Raw genomic sequence first — 21,533 nt, 5'->3', positions numbered from 1 at the left:
GCTGAATCTCAACACGGGGGCCCACAAGGGTGCGTTCTGAGCCCTCTCCTGTACTCCCTGTTCACCCACGACGGCGTGGCCACGCACGCCTCCAACTCAATCATCAAGTTTGCGGACGACACAAAAGTGGTAGGCTTGATTACCAATAACGACGAGACGGCCTACAGGGAGGAGGTGAGGGCCCTCAGAGTGTGGTGTCAGGAAAATAACCTCACACTCAATGTCAACAAAACTAAGGAGATGATTGTGGACTTCAGGAAAAGCAGAGGGAACACCCCCCTATCCACATCGATGGAACAGTAGTGGAGAGGGTAGCAAGTTTTAAGTTCCTCGGCATACACATCACAGACAAACTGAATTGGTCCACTCACACAGACAGCATCGTGATGAAGGCGCAGCAGCGCCTCTTCAACCTCAGGAGGCTGAAGAAATTCGGCTTGTCACCAAAAGCACTCACAAACTTCTACAGATGCACAATCGAGAGCATCCTGGCGGGCTGTATCACCGCCTGGTACGGCAACTGCTCCGCCCTCAACCGTAAGCCTCTCCAGAGGGTTGTGAGGTCTGCACAACGCATCACCGGGGGCAAACTACCTGCCCTCCAGGACACCTACACCACCCGATGTTACAGGAAGGCCATAAAGATCATCAAGGACAACAACCACCGAGCCACTGCCTGTTCACCCCGCTATCATCCAGAAGGCGAGGTCAGTACAGGTGCATCAAAGCTGGGACCGAGAGACTGAAAAACAGCTTCTATCTCAAGGCCATCAGACTGTTAAACAGCCACCACTAACATTGAGTGGCTGCTGCCAACACACTGACATTGACACTGACTCAACTCCAGCCACTTTAATAATGGGAATTGATGGGAAATGATTTAAATATATCACTAGCCACTTTAAACAATGCTACCTTATATAATGTTACTTACCCTACATTATTCATCTCATATGCATACGTATATACTGTACTCTATATCATCGACTGCATCCTTATGTAAGACATGTATCACTAGCCACTTTAACTATGCCACTTTGTTTACATACTCATCTCATATGTATATACTGTACTCGATACCATCTACTGTATCTTGCCTATGCTGCCCTGTACCATCACTCATTCATATATCCTTATGTACATATTCTTTATCCCCTTACACTGTGTATAAGACAGTAGTTTTGGAATTGTTAATTCGATTACTTGTTGGTTATTACTGCATTGTCGGAACTAGAAGCACAAGCATTTCGCTACACTCACATTAACATCTGCTAACCATGTGTATGTGACAAATCAAATTTGATTTGATTTGATTTGTATATTAGCTGCATTTCGTTTTACCTTTTTTCAATTGACATTTGTGGAATATATCCATAAAAAAATGCCAGCTAATTCATGATTTCGACTGGCTGAGAAATGCTTCCTGCCTGTCTGTCTCCGACTCCCGACACGTTCATTAGTAGGGGACAGCAGGAGATCGAATTTGAATATTGAAACAATGCTGAAAATGTCAGAGACCAACAGCAATATTTATACAAATCTCCACTGTTGAAAACAAAATGTTAGTCTAAAGGAAATGTGAAATAATGTTTATATGCTTTTTATAGTGTTTATAAGTTACCTGGCTGGGCTGATGAGACAGTGGATTGTGCAGTCAGATGGAACAGAGTAAATAGGCATTTTAAGGTCGTAGATTTAGCCGGTGGCAACTTGTGGAATAGAAACCGGATGGAATGTGGTTTTAACCAATCAGCATTCAGGATTAGACCCACCCGTTGTATAAATAGGGAGCCATTTGGGACACAGTCGGTGTATCAATATGCCTATTGTTTGTATGCAGGGAAAACTCATTTTAGATAGAGAGAGTGAGAGTATGTGAACACCCCTTCAAATTAGTGGATTCGGCTATTTCAGCCACACCCGTTGCTGACAAGTGCATAAAACCGAGCACACCGCCATGCAATCTCCATAGACAAACATTGGCAGTAGAATGGCCTTACTGAGGAGCTCAGTGACTTTAAACCTGGCACTGTCATAGGATACCCCCTTTCTGTATAGGGACTACGACTCCATCTGGCTCCTACCATCCTATAGGAAGAAACTCAATCAGGATGTACCCGTGACTAGAACCATTCAATGCTGGTCTGACCAATCGGAATCCACACTTCAAGATTGTTTTGATCACACGGACTGAGAAATGTTCAGGGCAGCCTCGGAGAATAACATCGATCTATACGCTGACTCGGTGAGTGAGTTTATAAGGAAGTGCTTTGGAGATGTTCTACCCACTATGACTATTAATACCTACCCTAACCAGAAACCATGTATGTATGGCGGCATTCGTGCAAAACTGAAATAGCGAACCACCAAATTTAACCATGGAAAGAGGACTGGGAATATGGCCAAATATAAACAGTGTAGTTATTCCCCCCACAAGGCAAACAAACAAGTGAAATGTCAGTATAGAGACAAAGTGACAAAGTGGAGTCGCAATTCAACGGCTCAGACACGAGACGTGTGTGGCAGCGTCTACAGGCAATTACAGACTACAAAATGAAAACCAGCCACGTCACGGACACCGACGGATTGTTTCCATACAAACTAAACACCTTCTTTGCCCGCTTTGAGGTTAATATAGTGCCACCGACGCGGCCCGCAAACAAGGACTGCGGCCCCCCTGTCTCCTTCTCTGTGGCCGACATGAGTAAGACATTTAAATGTGTGAACCCTCGCAAGGCTGCTGGCCCAAACAGCATCCCTAGTCATGTCCTTAGAGCATGCACAGACCAGCTGGCTGGTGTGTTCACAGACATATTAAATTGCTCCCTATCCCAGTCTGCTGTCCCCACATGCTTCAAGATGGCCACCAAGAACGCAATGATAACTGAACTAAATGACTATCGCCTCGTAGCACTCACTTCTGTCACCATGAAGTGCTTCAAGAGACTAGTCAAGGATCATATCACCTCCACCTTATACCGGCCACACTAGACTCACTTCAGTTGGCATACCGCCCCAACAGCTACACAGACAATGAAATCCCTTTCACACTGCACACTGCCCTATCCCATCTGGACAAGAGGAATACCTATGTAAGAATGCTGTTCATTGACTAGAGCTCAGCATTACACATCATAGTACCATCCAAGCTCATCATTAAGCTGGAGGCCCTGTGTCTCAAACCCACCCTGTGCAATTGGGTCATGGACTTTGGCAGGGTCCCCCCAGGTGGTGAAGGTAGGAAACAACATCTCCACGTCGCTGACCCTCAACACTTGGGCCCCACAAGGGTGCGTGCTCAGCCCCTCCTGTACTCCCTGTTCACCCATGACCGCGTGGCCGTGCACGCCCCAAACTCAATCATCAAGTTTGCAGACAACAACAGCAGTGGGGTTGATTACCAACAACGAGACAGCCTACAGGGAGGAGGCGAGGGCACTTGGAGTGTGGTGTCAGGAAAACAACCTCTCACTCAACATCAATAAAGCAAAGGAGATGATCATGGACTTCAGGAAACAGCAGAGGGAGCATCCCCCTATCCACATCGAAGGGACAGTAGTGGAGAAGGTGTAAAGTTTTAAGTTCCTTGGCATACACAGACAAACTGAAATGGTCCACCCACACAGACAGTGTGGTGAAGAAGGCGCAACTGTATCACACTGCCTGGTATGGCATTTGCATGGCTCTCCAGAGGGTTGTGCGGTCTGCACAGCGCATCACCGGGGACAAACTACCTGCCCTCCAGGACACCTACAGCACCCGATGTCACAGGAAGGCCAAAAAGATCATCCAAGGACAACAACCACCCGAGCCACTACCTGTTCACCCCTACCATCCAGAAGGCGAGGTCAGTACAGGTGCATCAAAGCTGGAACCGAGAGACTGAAAAACAGCTTCTATCTCAAGGCATTGACGCTACCCATCACGGTACCGTCATCAGCAACGGCTGAATAGCATAGCGCCACAGTCAAAATAATATTACTAAAAAATATTCATATTCATGAAATCACAAGTGCAATATTGCAAAACACAGCTTAGCCTTTTGTTAATCCACCTGTCGTCTCAGATTTTGAAATTATGCTTTACAGTGAAAGCAATCCAAACGTTTGCATAAGTTTATCGATAGCGTAACATAACATTATGTACACTAAGCATTAAGTAGCTATATCACGAAAATCAGGAAAGCAATCAAAAAAATTGTTTACCTTTGAAGATATTTGGATGTTTTCACTCACAAGACTCCCAGTTACACAAAAAATGTTCCTTTTGTTCCATAAAGATTATTTTTATACCCAAAATAACGACATTTATTTGTCGCGTTATGTTCAGAAATCCACAGGAAAGAGAGGTCACGACTACGCAGACGTATATTACAAATAATATCCATAATGTCCATAGAGAAACATGTCAAACGTTTTTTATAATCAATCCTCAAGTTGTTTTTAAAATATATATTCGATAATATATCAACCGAGTGTGTAGCTTTTTCAATAACAGCGGGAGAAACAATGGCCGCTTTACTCAGTTGCGCAAAACTCATTCTGAGCCCCCCACCCATCCACTTACGCAATGTGATCCTTCATGCTAATTTTTCTAAATAAAAGCCTGAAACTACATCTAAAGACTGGTGACACCTCAGGGAAGCCATGGAAAAAAGAATCTGGTTGATCTCCCTTTAAATGGAGGATAGGCATGCATAGGAACACTGAGGTTTCAAAATAAGAGGCACTTCCTGATTGGATTTTCCTCAGGCTTTCGCCTGCAATATCAGTTATGTTATACTCACAGACAATATTTTTACAGTTTTGGAAACTTTAAGAGTGTTTTCTATCCTAATCTGACAATTATAAGAATATTCGAGTTTCTGAGGCTGAGAAATAGGCGGTTTCAAACTGGTATGTATTTTTTGCCAAATTCTAAAATACTGCTCCCTAAACGCAAAAGGTTAAACAGCAATTAGCCACTTTTATAATGTTTACATATCTTACAGTACATACATATAAGATGAGTAATGTATCTCATACCATCTATTGCCTCTTTCCTTATGCCGGTCGGCCATCACTCATCCATATATTTATAAGTACATATTCTTATTCCATCCCTTTATATGTGTGTATTGGGTAGTTGTTGAGGAATTGTTAGATATTACTGTAATGTCGGAACTAGAAGCACAAGAATTTCGCTACACTCGCATTAATATCTGCTAAACATGTATATGTTACCAGTAAAATTTGATTTGATTCTAATAAGTCCGTTTCTCAAAATTCTAAGATACTATAGCTTCCAAAGTTAACCTCATTAGGGTAGGGGCACTATTTTCACCTCCGGGTGAAAGGCGTGCCCAAAGTAAACTGCTCGTTTCTCGGGCCCAGAAGCTAGGATACGCATATAATTGGTAGATTTGGATAGAAAACACTCTAAAGTTTCCAGAACTGTTAAAATAATGTCTAATGATTTTAACAGAACTGATATGGTAGGTTGAAAACCTGAGAAAAATCAATCTAGAAAGTGCGATTTTTTTATGTTTGTAGTTTTCCATTGACTGCCAAGACAGATTCCAATGACTTAGGACTCAAATTGCACTTCCTATGGCTTCCACTAAATGTAAACCGTCTTTAGAAATTGTTTCAGGCTTGTATTTTGAAAAATGAGGGAGTTAGACCACTCTGAATGAGTGGTCTGGGAAAGTCCCCAGAGTTGTTTACTGCGCACCACCGAGAGTGCGCCTTTCTTGTTTTCCTTTTATATTTACGAAGCTATTGCCCGGTTGAAATATTATTAATTATTATGACTAAAAACAACCGGATGATTGATTATAAACATTGTTTGACATGTTTCTACGAACTTTACTGATACTTTTCTGATTTTTCATCTGCCTGTTGTGACTGCCTTTGAGCCTGTGGATTACTGAACAAAACGCGACACAAAACTGAGGTTATTGGGTATATACAGGGACTTTATCAAACAAAACAAACATTTATTAAGTAAATGGGAGTCTTGTGAGTGCAACCATATGAAGATCATCAAAGGTAAGTGATTAATTTTATCGTGATTCATTTTACTTTTGTAACTCCTCTACTTGGCTGGTAACTGTTTGTAATGATTTGTCAGCTGGGCGCTGTTCTCAGAATGTTATGCTTTCACCGTAAAGCCTTTTTGAAATCTGACACAGCGGTTGGATTAACAAGAAGTTAATCTTTAACACTTGTATGTTTTATGAATTTTTATAATAAGTTTTTCTCTTTTGGAAATTGGTGCTCTGCTATTTCAATGGATGTTGGCCAGGTGGGACACTAGCGTCCCACAGACCCTAGAGAAATGAGCTGTAAGTGCTGTTATTGTGAAGTGCAAACATCTAGGAGCAACAACGGCTCCGCAGCGAAGTGCTGGGCCACACAAGCTCACAGAACAGGACCACCGAGTGCTGAAGCGCAAAGCGCTTAAACATCGTCTGTCCTCGGTTGCAATACTCACTACCGAGTTCCAAACTGCCTATGGAAGCAACGTCAGCACAAGAACTGTTCATCGGGAGCTTCATGAAATGGGTTTCCATGACCAAGCAGCTGCACACAAGCCTAAGAACACCATGCGCAATGCTAAGCGTCGGCTGGAGGGGTGTAACTGGCCTGCACATCACCCCATTAATTGTCTGTAGAGCTCTGAGACAGGCACAGATCTGTGGAAAGATACCTACAAAATTTATGCAGCATTGAAGGTCTCCAAGAAAACAGTGGCCTCCATCAATCTTAAATGGAAGAAGTTGCCAGCTGTGCCATCAGAGACCCTGGGTTCGCGCCCAGGCTCTGTCGTAAACGGCCGCGACGGCGGGCCGGGCGCAGTGCACGCTAACCAAGGTTGCCAGGTGCACAGTGTTTCCTCCGACACATTGGGGCAGCTGGCTTACGGGTTGGATGCACGCTGTGTTAAGAAGCAGTGCGGCTAGGTTGGGTTGTGTATCGGAGGACGCATGACTTTCAACCTTCGTCTCTCCCGAGCCCGTACGGGAGTTGTAGAGATGAGACAAGATAGTAGCTACTACAACAATTGGACACTACGAAATTGGGGAGAAAAAAGGGGGTAAAATTCTTTAAAAAAAATTAAAATAAAAAGGCCTAATCACCCCACACCAGTGCCCGACTTCACGAATGCTCATAGCAGAATAGAAGCAAATCCCCGCAGCAATGTTCCAACATCTATTGGAAAGCCTTCCCAAAAGAGTGGAGTCTGTATAGCATCATAGGGGGGACCAACTCCATATTGATGACCATGATTTTGGAATGAGATGTTCGACGAGTAGGTGTCCACATCATTTGTCATATAGCGTATCAACAAATTGGCGAGGGCACTAGATCGTCTCCACAGATTCTGTCAATCTGTGCCCTGAAAGTAAATCTCAGTGAGACAAAAATAATGGTGTTCCAAAAAAAGATCTTGTTGCCAGGACCACAAATAAAAATTCCATATAGACACCATTGCCTTAGAATACACAAAAACTATACATACCTTGGCCTAAATATCAGCGCCACAGGTAACTTCCACAAAGCTGTTTACAATCTTAGAGACAAGGCAAGAAGGGCATTCTACGCCATCAAAAGGAACATCATTCGACATACCAATTTGAATCTGGCAAAAAATAATTGAATTAGTTATAGAACCCATTACCAACTATGGTTGTGAAGTCTGGGGTCCACTCACCAACCAAGAATTCACAAAATGGGATAAACACCAAATTGAGACATCAGCAGAAATATCCTCCAAGTAAAACATAAAACACAAAATAATGCATGAATGGCAGAAATAGGTCAATAACTGCTAATTATCCAAATCCAGAAAAGAGTTGTTCAAATTCTATAACCACCTAAAAGGAAGCGATTCCCTAACTTTCTATAGCAAAGCCATCACCTACACAGAGATGAACCTGGAAAAGAGTCCCCTAAGCAAGCTGGTCCTGGGGCTCTGTACACAAACAGACCAGAGGCCCAGGACAGCAACAAAATTAGACCCAATCAAATAAAAAAATAAAAAATAATTACACATTGGAAAGAATATATATATACTGTATATATATATATATATATATATATATATATACATATATATATACTTTTTTTAATAGAAAGCTATTTGGCCATAAACAGATAGTACACAGTGGCATAATACCTGACCACTGTGACTGACCCAAAATGAAGGAAATCTTTGACTATGTATAGGCTCAGGGAGTTTAGCCTTGCTATTGAGAGACCACCCTAGGCAGACCTGGCTCTTAAGAGAAGACAAGCTATGTGTACACTCTCCCACAAAATGAGGTGGAAACTGAGCTGCATTTCCTAACCTGCCAAATATATGACCATATTAGACACATATTTCCCTCAGATTACATAGACCCATAACGAATTAGAAAACAAATCCAATTTTGATAAACTCCCATATCTATTGGGTGAAATACCAGTGTGCCATCACAGCATCCAAATTTGTGACCAGTTGCCACAAGACAACCAGTGAAGAACAAATACCATTGTAAATACAACCCATATTTACAGTGTTCCACATTTTGTTACATTGCAGCTTTATTCGAAAATGGATTAAATAAAATAATTTCATTTTCAATCTACACACAATACCCCATAATGACAAAGGGAAAACAGGTTTCCAGAAAAAAAAAGAAATACCTTATTCACGTAAGTATTCAGACCCTTTGCTATGAGATTCAAAATTGAGCTCAGGTGATTCCTGTTTTCATTCATCATCCTTGAGATGTTTCTACAACTTGGAGTCCTTCTGTGGTAAATTCAATTTATTGATTGAACATGATTCAATTGATTGGGCATGATTTGGAAAAGGCACACTTGTCTATTTAATGTCCCACAGTTGACAGTGAATGTCAGAGCATAAAGGTCTAAATTAATTGTCTGTAGAGCTCTGAGACAGGCACAGATCTGTGGAGAGGTACCAAAAAATGTATGCAGCATTGAAGGTCTCCAAGAACACTGTGGCCTCCATCAATCTTAAATGGAAAAAATGTGGAACCACAAAGACTCCTAACTAGAGCTGGCCGACCACGCCAAACTGAGCAATCGGGGGAGAAGGGCCTTGATCGGGGAGGTGACCAAGAACCTGATGGCCACTCTGACAGCGCTCCAGAGTTCCTCTGTGGAGATAGGAATATCCTCCAAAAGGACAGCCATCTGCAACACTCCACAAATCAGGCCTGGTAGAGTGGCCAGCCGGAAGCCACTCCTCAGTAAAAGACACATGACAGCCCACTTGGAGTTTGCAAAAAGGCACCTAAAAATTCTCAGACCTACCCTGAAGCAGGTTGATGGCAGCATCATGCTGTGGGGATGTTTTTCAATGGCAGGGACCAGGAGACTTGTGATGATCGAGAGAAGGATGAAGGGAGAAAAGTACAGAGAGATCCTTGATGAAAACCTGCTCCAGAGTGCTCAGGACCAAAGACTGGGGCAAAAGTTCACCTCCCAACAGGACAAGGACCCTAAGCACACAGCCAAGACAATAAAGGAGTGGCAACGGGACAAGATTCCGAATGTTCTTGAGTGGCCCAGCCAGAGCCCAGCCTTGAAAGCGATCGAACATCCCTGGAGAGACTTTGAAATAGCTGTGCAGCGACGCTCCCCATCCAACCTGAGAGAGCTTGAGAGGATCTGCACAGAAGAATGGGAAAAACTTCCCAAATACAGGTGTGCCCAAGAAAACTTGAGGCTGTAATTGCTGCCAAAGGTGCTTCAAAGTAGGGTCTGAATACTTATGGAAATGTGTCATGCTTTTTTTCTCATTTGCAAAAATGCTGTCATTGTGAGGTATTGTGTGTAGATTGATTAATATAATTTTTTATATACATTTTAGAATAAGGCTGTAACGTAACAAAAAAAGTAAAGGGTTCTGAATACTTTTCGAATGCACTGTATGTTTATTTATTTATTTTGTACTTTAACTCTTTACACATTGTTACAACACTGTATAATATGACATTTTAAATGTCTATTCCTTTGTACATTTTGTGAGTGTAATGTTTACTGTTGTCACGTGTGCTCCCTCTCCTGCAGGTCACCAGGCTGCTCATTATGGCGCACACTTGTCCCCATCGTGCGGCAGACTCACCTGGACTCCATCACTTCCCTGATTACCTTCCCTATATATGTCACTCCCTTTGGGTCCTTCCCCATGAGTTATTATTTCTGTGTCATGTCTGTGCGTTGATTTTGTTTCTAATTATGTTGTGTTTATTTTTTTAAACACACACTCGCTGAACTTGCTTCCCGACTCTCATCGCACTAGTTACAACTGTACATTTTTATTGTTTATCATCTATATTACTTGCATTGGCACTATAAGCATATGTTTTCCATGCCAATAAAGCAGAGAGACAGAGGCAGAGAGAGACAGGAGGGATATATAAAGATTGAGAGAGAGAGTGTGTGAGAGTGAGAGTGAGAGAGGAGGGATATAGGAAGAGTTAGAGATTGTGAGAGCGAGAGCGAGAGAAAGAATGTATATAGGAAGAGAGAGCATGCAAGAGTGAGAGAGAGCGCTTGCGCAAGGCAATGGTGTGCTTTAGGACCATGCGAATGACTCCGAGCAGTCGGGTAGGCTGTTTCAAGTGTTTATCCAACCTGATAAAAAGCTAATATAATAATAAGAATTATGTCCCCCCCACTTCTAAAACCAAAGTTTAGGCCCTGCCCCAACTAATTCATCTAGTGCAGGATTAGGTCGCTTTCTAGTGATAATGAAAGTACAAAAAAAGATCATTAAAATTTTGTCTACAACTAAATTAAAGTCCAAATTCAAGTCTCTGATTTAAAGCACTTCAAACCCAAGAGCTGAGCCCAGAAACGAGCCCTCTCAGTCAGCTGGTGTTGGACCTAACCAACCAAGCTGACACCAGAATTGCTTCAAAAGAAAGAATTTAAATTAACAAAACATTAACCAATTAAAGGACTCATATTTACAACAATATTTACAACGAAAAACAAAACAAAATCCCAAAGCCGACTAAATTACTATCGGGCCTCAACAGAGAATATGAATTGGCCGATTATCTCTACACTGTCAGAGATACGAAGCAGAGACAGATCCTTACCAAGTACAGGCTGAGTGACCACCAACTGGCAATAGAAACTGGCAGACTGAACATGGCTACCCAAAGAGGAGGGTGTATGTGGTCACTACACGAGAGGGGAGGTAGAAACAGAGATGCACTTTCTCCTTTACTGTGAGAAATATTTGTCACCAAGACATTAATTATTCACAGAAACTACTACATTTATTCCACATTTTTATTTATTAAACCCAGAGAAAAAACTAAAAATACTCATGGGTCGAAGGAGCAACAGCTCCTCTTCCAACCAAATATGTATTTGCCTTGCCATAGGCTGAGGGACACTGAATTATAACATCGGCATAGTAAGCAGTAACATAATAATTATTAGTATTATTGTTATTACTATTAGTATTATTATTATTATGATTGTTGTGATCATTATTCCAAATAGTAGTGGTATGGGTAGTAGGGGTGATGGTAAAAATAGCAGTTGAATGATGATGATGATGATGGTAGTAGTAGTAGTAATAGTGATGATGATGACTGTAGTTGTAGTACTGATGTAATGTTGAGAATAACAGTTAAGTTAGTTGTAGTTTCATTTTTCATGTTTAGCCGTTTCATATTTATTATATTTCTACTATTGACTGTTACTGTTATTTGTATTATTTTTTGAATTATAATTCTTCATTATTTTTTACAATGTATATTGTATACAGTTTTCCTTTGGCAATATTGACGCAATGTTTTTCATGCCAATAAAGCAGCTTGAATTTGAGAAGACGTGAGAGAGAGGAAAAGTGAAGACGTGATCTGTCTGCACTTCAGCCCAATCCTTATGTAAGGGGCCTCTGTTGCTTGATTAACAGTATACTGTATCTCCCTCACTCACTGGGATTCATCTTGTGTCCTCTGTCTCACAAACACGCATTTCTGCCCTCAACAACGCTAACAAGAACGTGATGGTGCAGGTGGAGGCATTTCAAGCTGAGGAGTGAGGTTACCAATACAACTCGTTGATACATGTACAAAATATTACAGAATGGGAGAGGGAGGGAGCATTATTTAGCACATTTCTGTCAAGTCAGTCAATGCCACAGGAATGTCTCAATCACATCCCAAGCCTAACAGCACAAGTAAGAGTCCATGAACAACTAGAAAAAAACTAAGATGTGAATCTGAGCCCACTGAAAGTGGTTAACATGGTGCCATTGCCCCCAGCAGAACTGAGTCAATATGGTAAAAATCCTGACACAAATGAGAGGGTCTTCACACTTGTATTTTTGCTAAAAGAAGTCTCTTCGGGAACACATTATGCAACGTAGATTTATGAACTTGTCACGTCTTGACCGCTACCTACAGAGGTAGCACACGACACTCGTCCGACAATTGCTCCCCTCCAAGCAGGGCAGTGTAAACAGAAATATCTTGTTGAGCCAGCACTATTACAGCAAATGTTTTTATAGCAATTTGCTTTTACTTCATATGATGCAGGGCTCGACATTAAAGCTTGTCCGCTTGCCCAGGGCAAGTAAAAATAATTGCCGGACAAGCAGATTATAGATTAAGGGATTAAGTTGTTTGAATGGACATGTAAAAAAAACATTATGAAAAATCCCAATATCAGACAATTAGGCTACTCCGATCAGAATTGTATCAAAGGTCATCTACACTTGACATTACATGCGACTTCTGCTATCAGAATATGAAGAGCTCATTGACAAGACGGGTCAAGACGCACAAAAGCCGCTTTGTGGTCCGATTGATTTCAGACCTGTCATTTTTTAAAGATTCCTCCTCAGTCTGGACGCAATCTGGCTACCAAAATTGCATTGTGGGCAACGTCATCAGCATTCCTCCCACAAGTCTCCAGAAAACATGTATTTTGTGCCCTAGAGGCACCTTTTCATTATAACGTTGGAGGAAATACATTTCTAGAGTGTGGGGAACGTGTTTGCCCGGCCTCATAAATGCTAGCCAGCTAGCTAATATTTTTAAATAAATTACGAGAGACTTATTTGCAATCCCTTTAGTGTTGCTTGCTAAATCGATGGCTAGCTACAGCGGTTAACTGGCTACTTAGCTACAGTAGTTAGCTACTGCCATCAGTTGTTATGTTATTATCATATGCTGCCTATTCCACAGTTTGTAGAATGCATACTGGCACTTGAATATAGATCGGGAATGGACACAACATGGACATGGTGGACACATTTAAATGTAAATGTAGATTCATGATGTGTTCGGAAGTCCATGATCAGAACTCCATTATCACAATACAGAAATATATGAACTGTCAAGTCTAGACAAGTGTCCTTCGGATACGATGTGTTATGCACTTACCTCCTAATCTCTGCAGAGTGCACTGGAGTATAATTGTAGGCCTGCATTGACAGATATCACAGCACATAGGAGTATAATTATTGATGGCTTTCATTGACAGGCACGAGCGGTCTTTCAATCATGCAAGACGCAAGATGCGTTTTTGAGATCAAAGTGAACCTAGCTGCCTGTGTTGATATTCATTGCTAGTTCATGAGTTATTTGCCCAGTTGCAGTATAGCTCACCTGCATGTGTGCCAATGGGCCATTGCCAGAGGAGAGAGAGAGCGAGCAGGTACGATAATGATAAAGCCTAAAACAGACTAACGAGTTAGCCAATTCAAAACATAGTGTAGTTTGGATGGTTAACTATTTAGCTATTAGCATGTATTAATGTCCTTGTCATGTCTGATGTCCTAAAATAACTTTCCACCGGCACTCGTGTAGACTATAACCACAAATGGCCGACAAACAGTTGATACAGGTGTGCAGTTGATGAAACCAATGCTGCATACTCCAGTTGTAAAACAGTCTCCCAAGTGCTCAAAATTGGTTAGGATTCTCCTCTCTTTGATAGTGGCTATGTAATTCTGACAAAGTAATACAAAAATATATATTAGAATAGCCTAATTGACAAGTAGCCTATTGTCTATACTGTCAATATCTCCCTGGCCGGAAGATATACATCGTCGTTAGCTATCTCGCCCACGTTAGCCACTTGATCCCTGGTTCATTGATTGAGGGAATTATTTAATAACAGACTTAAAAAGTATTTGGTGGGAATTGTAATGTTGCAGGGTGGCCAACCATTATCCAGGAGAGTCCAGGAGAGCTACTGGGTGTGCAGGCTTCTTCCCTAGCCCTGCTCAAACACCCCAGCAATCAACTGCTCAACAGGACCTTGATACGATGACTCTGGTGTGTTTGATTAAGGTTGAGTCAAGAGCCAGCACACACAGTAGCTCTCCAGATGGATGGTTGGCAGACCACATGTGTTTTATACAGTATCCTTCAGTGCAGTATTTTACTTTGTGGGGGATATCAAAATCCCATACAATCCCTTGTCATTGTTGGTAATCAGGCCTACTACTGTTGTGACGTCTGCAAACTTGATGATTGAGTTAGAGGCGTGCATGGCCATGTGGTCATAAGTGAACAGAAAGTATAGGAGGGGCTGAGCACACACCCTTGTGGGGCACCACTGTTGAGGATCAGCGAAGTGGAGGTGTTGTTTCCTACCCTCACCACCTGGGGGCGGCACGTCAGGATGTCCAGGATCCAGTTGCACATGGCTGGGTTCAGACCCAGGGCCTCAAGCTTAATGATGAGCTACTATGGTGCTACTATGGAATACTATGTTGTTGAATACAGAGCTATAGTCAATGAACAACATTCTTACGTAGGTATTCTTCTTGTAAAGATGGGATATGGCAGTGCTATTGTGATTGCATCGTCAGTGAATCTATTGAGGTGGTAAGCACATTTAAGTGGGTCTAGGGTGTCAGGTAAGGTCGAAGTGATATGAGCCTAGACTAGCCACTCAAAGTACTTCATGATGACAGAAGTGAGTGCTATGGATGATAGTCATTTAGTTCAGTTACCTTTGCTTTCTTGGGTACAGCAACAATGGTGGCCATCTTGAACCATGTGGGGACAGCAGACTGGGAATATGTCCGTAAACACTCCAGCCAGCTGGTCTGTGCATGCTCTGAGGATGCAGCTAGGGATGCCATCTGGGTCGGCAGCAGTGAGAGTGTTCTTAACACGCTTAAATGTCTTACTCGAGTCGGCCACCGAGAAGGAGAGCTCACAGTCCATGGTAGCGGGCCGCGTCGGGGGCACTGTGTTATCCTCAAAGCGGGCGAAGAAGGTGTTGGTGTCCGCGGCGTGGATGGTTTTCGCCAAGTGCATTGCTCAAAGCCACAATGGCAGGAGATATAATACAGGGATCAGAGACCGGCAGCCTTCCATTGTCAATACCAGTGATAATAATTAAATGTATTTTGTGCAGTGGTTCCTTGCATCCAAAAGACAATTTTCAGTCACCTATACCCTTTAATTGTCTGCACATGCTTGTGAATTGTTGCATTATTAACCACTGTAACATGTTTTAGAAGAAAAGTTGATAGGATTGTTAAATAGTTTGTTCTTACTGTGGCTTAGTGGCTACTGTGATATTTACAGTCAATTTGAGCTGTGGACCAAGAATGTGATGTTGCCAGCCACAACGAAAGGTAAGGCAAGGAGGTAATATGAATTGAAAAGTAGAAATCTGTTTCGCCACTCCGCTCCTCAGAGACTCCTTCATCTCAGAATAGGGCCTTAGCATGGATTTAGCACAGACCTCTCCCAACAGATGGGACACAATTAGCCATCTGACTCCAGCCAGATGCGTGGAGCGTAGCGCCAGGATGCAAATGGAGGGAAGAGAGGAGAAAAGGAGGAGGAGGAGGAGGAGGAGGAGGAGAGGTACTGAGAAAGCCATCTTGGGAAAGGAGAAATTAATGAAGGGAACAGTGGAGGTGGTGGAGCAGTTTTGGAAAATGGGACAGGGAGAGAGAGAGAGAGAGAGAGGTAGAGATAGAGAGAGGGAGGGGGAGAGACCGAGAGACACAGCGAGGGGAGAGATCTAGAGAGGGGGGGGGATAGAGAGAGGGGGAGAGACCGAGAGACACAGAGAGAGAGGGAGAGGGGTGGTGAGAAAGAGAGAGTTGGGTAGAAAGTCTGTATTAAGAACAGGAGGAGAGAAAGGGAGGAAGGTTCCCAGGAGATGTTAGACAAACACCTGAAGGGTGTGAATATAGAAGGATGTATGAAAGAGATGATGCAAGCCCTGGCATTGAAGATTATCCAACTGTAAAATCAACAGAAGCATATTCATTCTGAAACCTAAATTGAATTGGTATTCTTTGTCATATGTCCTCCCACCAACGCATTGATTAAATAAGACTGGGTGTCAATCACTGCTCTATTTATACTGGAGAAATGTGTATTTTTTAATTTATTTTTAATACTCCCACTGACATCACATCTCAGCTACTGTGTATGCAAAAATATCAACCAAAGTGCCATGCCCACCTTTGTGAACCTAAAATGATACCGACCTCCAGCATTCTTACCTTCCAGCCTTTTCATTGGAAAATACTTGTCAACACAGTTAAGAAACCTAACTATCCAATGGATAGTATCCATATATTTATCTAGAGAAAGTAGGGGTTTGGGAACAAAGGGCAAAGTGGACACCTCCAACTCTTGTTTTGGTAAACTGCTGAGGGATGGGGCTAAAGAGATGTTGAAACTGAAAATCTCCCCCCAAATGTTGTATCTCTGCTATGTGTGGTTCTCTAAAACATCCGGTTTTGAAAACAATATTTTGTTTTGCTATCCTTGTCATTTCTGATTATGCTTACAAGTCAATGCCATGAATGGTTCTTATTTACAGATTGTATTAGTATCCTTTACTGTTAAAACAGGCTTTCAAATATTCAGTATTATCTTATCAAAGCTCTTTGCCACCGACCCCATTCATATACGCTAACTGCCTTAAGCCGAGGGGACTTTTGTTAAGAGCCCCGACGCTCATTCTGCAAGTTAACACGCTTTGCTTGCCATACGGTATTTGAAGCATAAGGTCTTTTTCTTTCATATCAGCAAGAAATCATTTTCAAAAAAATAAATGGTTAAATTACTACACACCTTTATATGGTTAGTGTTCCCACACGGCCATATCTCCATGTTACAGCGCCTGTTTACGGAAGACAGAGGCGACCACCTGTGCTAATTAGTTATCTAGCATAATCCGAACACCTGTGTGTAACAGAAGAAGGTCGCCAGAAATGTGTGCTAACTGAAAAATACTGTTGCCTGCATACTGTTGCCTGCACTGTGATAAAGCCGGATAAAAGTGTACAGTAAGTCTATATTTTGCATTTGTGAAATTATCAATTCAAATGTAATTTGTCACATGCTTAATAAAAAACAGGTGTAGACTAAGAGTGAAATGCAAAGAAAAAAAATAGAAGAAAAATAAACATTTAAAAAGGAATAATTAAACAAAAAGTAAAAATAACTTGGCTATATACACGAGGTACCAGTACCAAGTCGATATGCAGGGGTACTAGGTAATTGAGGTAAATATGCACATATACAGTCGGAAGTTTACATACGCTTAGGTTGGAGTAATTAAAGCTTGTTTCTCAACCACTCCACAAATTTCTTGTTAATTAACAAACTATAGTTTTGGCAAGTCGGTTAGGACATCAACTTTGTGCATGACACAAGTCATTTTTCTAACAATTGTTAACAGACAGATGATTTCACTTATAATTCACTGTATTACAATTCCAGTGGGTCAAAAGTGTACATACAAGATGTTGACTGTGCCTTTAAACAGCTTGGAAAACACCAGAAAATTATGTCATGACTTTGGAAGCTTCTGATAGGCTAATTGACATCATGAGTCAATTGGAGGTGTACCTGTGGATATATTTCAAGGCCTACCTTCAAACTTAGTGCCTCTTTGCTTGACATCATGGGAAAATCAAAAGAAATCAGCCAACACCTCATAAAAAGAACTGTGGACCTTCACAAGTCTGGTTCATCCTTGGGAGCAATTTCCAAATGCCTGAAGGTACCACATTCATCTGTACAAAGAATAGTACGCAAGTATAAAGACCATGGGACCACGCAGCCGTCATACCACTCAGGAAGGAGATGCATTCTGTCTCTTAGTGATTCATGTGCTTTTGTGTGAACAACAGCAAAGGACCTTGTGCTGGAGGAAACAGGTACAACAGTATCTGTATCCACATTCAAACAAGGCCTGTATCGACATAACCTGAAACGCTCCTCAGCAAGGAAGAAGCCACTGCTCCAAAACCGCAATAAAAAAGCCTGACAACAGTTTGGAACTGCACATGGAGACAAAGATCATACTTTTTGGAGAAATGTCCTCTAGTCTGGTGAAGCAAAATAGAACTGTTTGGCCATAATGACCATCATTATGTTTGGAGGATAAAGGGGAACACTTGCAAGCCGAAGAACACCATTCCAACCGTGAAGCACGGGGGTGGCAGCATCATGTTGTGAGGGTGCTTTGCTGCAGGAGGGACTGATGCACTTCACAAAAAGATGGCATCATGAGGTCGGGAAATGTTGTGGATATATTGAAGCAACATCTCAAGACATCAGTCAGGAAGTTAAAGCTTGGTCGCAAATGGGTCTTCCAAATGGACAATGACCCCAAGCATACTTCCAAAGTTGTGGCAAAATGGCTTAAGGACAACAAAGTCAAGGAATTGGAGTGGGCATCACAAAGCCCTGACCTCAATCCTACCGACATGTTGTGGGCAGAACTGAAAAAGTGTGTGCGAGCAAGGAGGCCAACACATCTGACTCAGTTACACCAGCTCTGTCAGGAGGAATGGGCCAAAACTTTTGACCCACGTTAAACCATTTAAAGGCAATGCTACCAAATACTAATTGAGTGTATGTAAACTTCTGACCCCCTGGGAAAGTGATGAAAGAAATAAAAGCTGAAATAAATCATTCTCTCTACTATGAGTTTTGGTAAACTTAATGACTTTTGGTAAACTTGCCTGAATTGCTGTCTACAGAATAAGCTCTTTATCTAGCCTGATGAATCAGGCTGTAATACACTATTAAGGCTTTAAGTCCCTCTGTGTCCAAATCACTAAGGACTTAAATTGGTCCACACACAAATGCACAGTTGTGAAGGTGCAACAGCACCTCTTCGCCCTCAGGAGTTGGATAGGTTTGGCATGGGCCTTCAAATCCTCAAAACGTTATACAGCTGCACCACTGAGAGCATCTTAACTGGATGCATCATTGCTTGGTATGGCAACAGCACTGCCCTCGGTCGCATGGTACTACAGAGGGTGGTGCAGACAGCCCAGTATATCACTGGCACGGAGCTCTCTGCTATCCAGCACCTGTATATCAGATGGTGTGAAAGGATGGCCTGGAAAATTGTTAATGACTCCAGCCACCCAAGCCATAGCCTGTTCTTTCTGCTTCAACTCAGCAAGCAGTAACCGGTGCATCAAGTCTGACACCAACAGGCTCCGTAACAGCTTCTATCTCCAAGCCATAAGTCTGCAAAATAGCAACCAAATGGCAACATGCACTGAGTTTGTATTTGTTTTTTTCACTGTCACTATACACTCAAGCACACTGCCACTCCAACACACACACACACACACACACACACACACACACACACACACACACACACACACACACACACACACACACACACACACACACACACACACACACACACACACACACACACACACACACACACACACACACAATTTTCTCACACATTTATACCGACTCTGCACACATACGCTGCTGTTACTCTATTTATCATACATCCTGATGCCTAGTGATCTTACCCCTATACATATCTACCTCTTTCACTCCAGTATCCTGCACATTGTAAATATGGTATTGAAACTGACCCTGTACTGTATATAGCTTCTTACTTTCTCATGTTCTTATATATGATTTTGATATCTTGTGTGTTCTTGGTCGACCTTATGTTATATTTAGTACTACAATGATATGAAGTACTGTATTGTTGAGTTTAGATCTTCCAAGGAAGGCATTTCACTGTACATGCGCACATGACATTAAAACTTGAATAAATATGTATATACAGCAATATTCGGATTTCACTGTCATGGCATGCTTGGTTCAATAGCTTTTGACGGGAGACAACTAAATATCTAATATAAAACACATTTAACCTAGGTGCCAAAACTAACTACATACCTACAGGCTCTCTAAAATGTTGGGTAAACAAATGTATTTTCCCGTAGATATTTTGTCTCAAATTTCGAGCAGCTGAAGGACATACCGCACAGACAACCAGTAGAGTAAGTTTACATTGAATTGTATTCAACATTCTGCCTTGTAAGGAACATTTACACACATTTGCAGGCATTCGTTTCAGGCTGTAGATATATACCAATTAATTGTTTATTACAGCCTGATTAAATCAGACTAGGCCCTACTCTATATCCTAGGCCTACAAGCAATAGGCAAATCATGCGATGGACTGGAGACAATGCAAAAACCTTCCTATTATGTCATGGTCTGTCTATCTTTCTCTGTTCTCTCTCCATATCAGGGACCAGAGTGGGCTCTGAAGTCAAATAGAAGCAACTACAAAAAGACTGTAACACAGTTTTTACATAACACTATTAACAGGGTAGACATTTTGAAATAGCAATTAGCTTTCTAAAACAAACGTGATATATTGGAATTTTGACCTCCCCATCAATGCATTGCATGATACACTTATTTGTCAACCAAACTGAAGCTTGATGTGTAGCCTAAATTATTTTTGAAATATATAATAACACAATCAATGTGTTATTGCAGCAATCGGTGTCATAACACATGTTTAACGTTTCCTGTAACATTATTATCAGAGAAAGGATAAAGCACCAAGCTAACGAGGGTAGCAAGCTGCAGACAATGTATGTTACTGAACATTTGTAGCCTTATCCAATAAATAAGTTTATATTGTTTAGACAACTCAAACAATAAAGCCTACCATACAATATGCACGTCAACAATATCATCTCAATCTCACCTTATATATCCGCTGTGTGTCATCTATACTGAAAGTACAGCAGCAATCCACATTCGGCTTCAGTGTCTGTTTGATATGTTATGTCTGTACCTGGGCTGTCTCTGCCGCACGAGTATAGACTACACTGGATAGACAGCGATTTTAAAAATGCTGGCTTCGCCTTGATGTAGTTTGAGTGGGCTACTTCACCGAGTGGTTGTTTACAGTGTGCATGTTCCTACCAACCAAACGAAGACCCTCCCTCCGCGCTCTCTTACCCTTGATATATCAGCCTCCGCACAGATGGATACGCCCTCTAATATTAATTCTCCTCTATTATGAAGACCGTTCTGTTTAACTGCTAGGTATTGTGAAACAATTCGATTTGAGTTTAGCACTTCCGATGTGTAGAGAGAGCCACCTTGTGTGACACAATGTAGGTGATCCGTTGCGTAGTCAAGTAGGGAAAGTTGGCTTTTTATTAATGGTCTTCACCTTTGTCAGTTTCATGTTTACACTGAATTTCTTTATTCACTGAATTTCTAC

At 41.8% G+C, this 21,533-nt stretch overlaps 1 protein-coding gene across 1 annotated transcript in view; it reads right to left on the bottom strand.

Annotated features, from left to right (window-relative positions):
• The window catches only part of LOC124039835 (E3 ubiquitin-protein ligase RNF152-like), a 127,443-nt gene extending 106,206 nt beyond the window's left edge, over window positions 1–21,237 (bottom strand). The window contains 1 exon segment of the mRNA XM_046356281.1: window positions 21,009–21,237. The gene's annotated coding sequence lies outside the window, so the exon portion shown is untranslated.
• Between the last annotated feature and the right edge of the window lie 296 nt (window positions 21,238–21,533).

Source organism: Oncorhynchus gorbuscha, linkage group LG07 (genome assembly GCF_021184085.1).
Source record: "Oncorhynchus gorbuscha isolate QuinsamMale2020 ecotype Even-year linkage group LG07, OgorEven_v1.0, whole genome shotgun sequence".
Lineage (NCBI taxonomy): Eukaryota > Metazoa > Chordata > Actinopteri > Salmoniformes > Salmonidae > Oncorhynchus > Oncorhynchus gorbuscha.
This window is presented reverse-complemented; position numbering and strand designations above follow the sequence as displayed.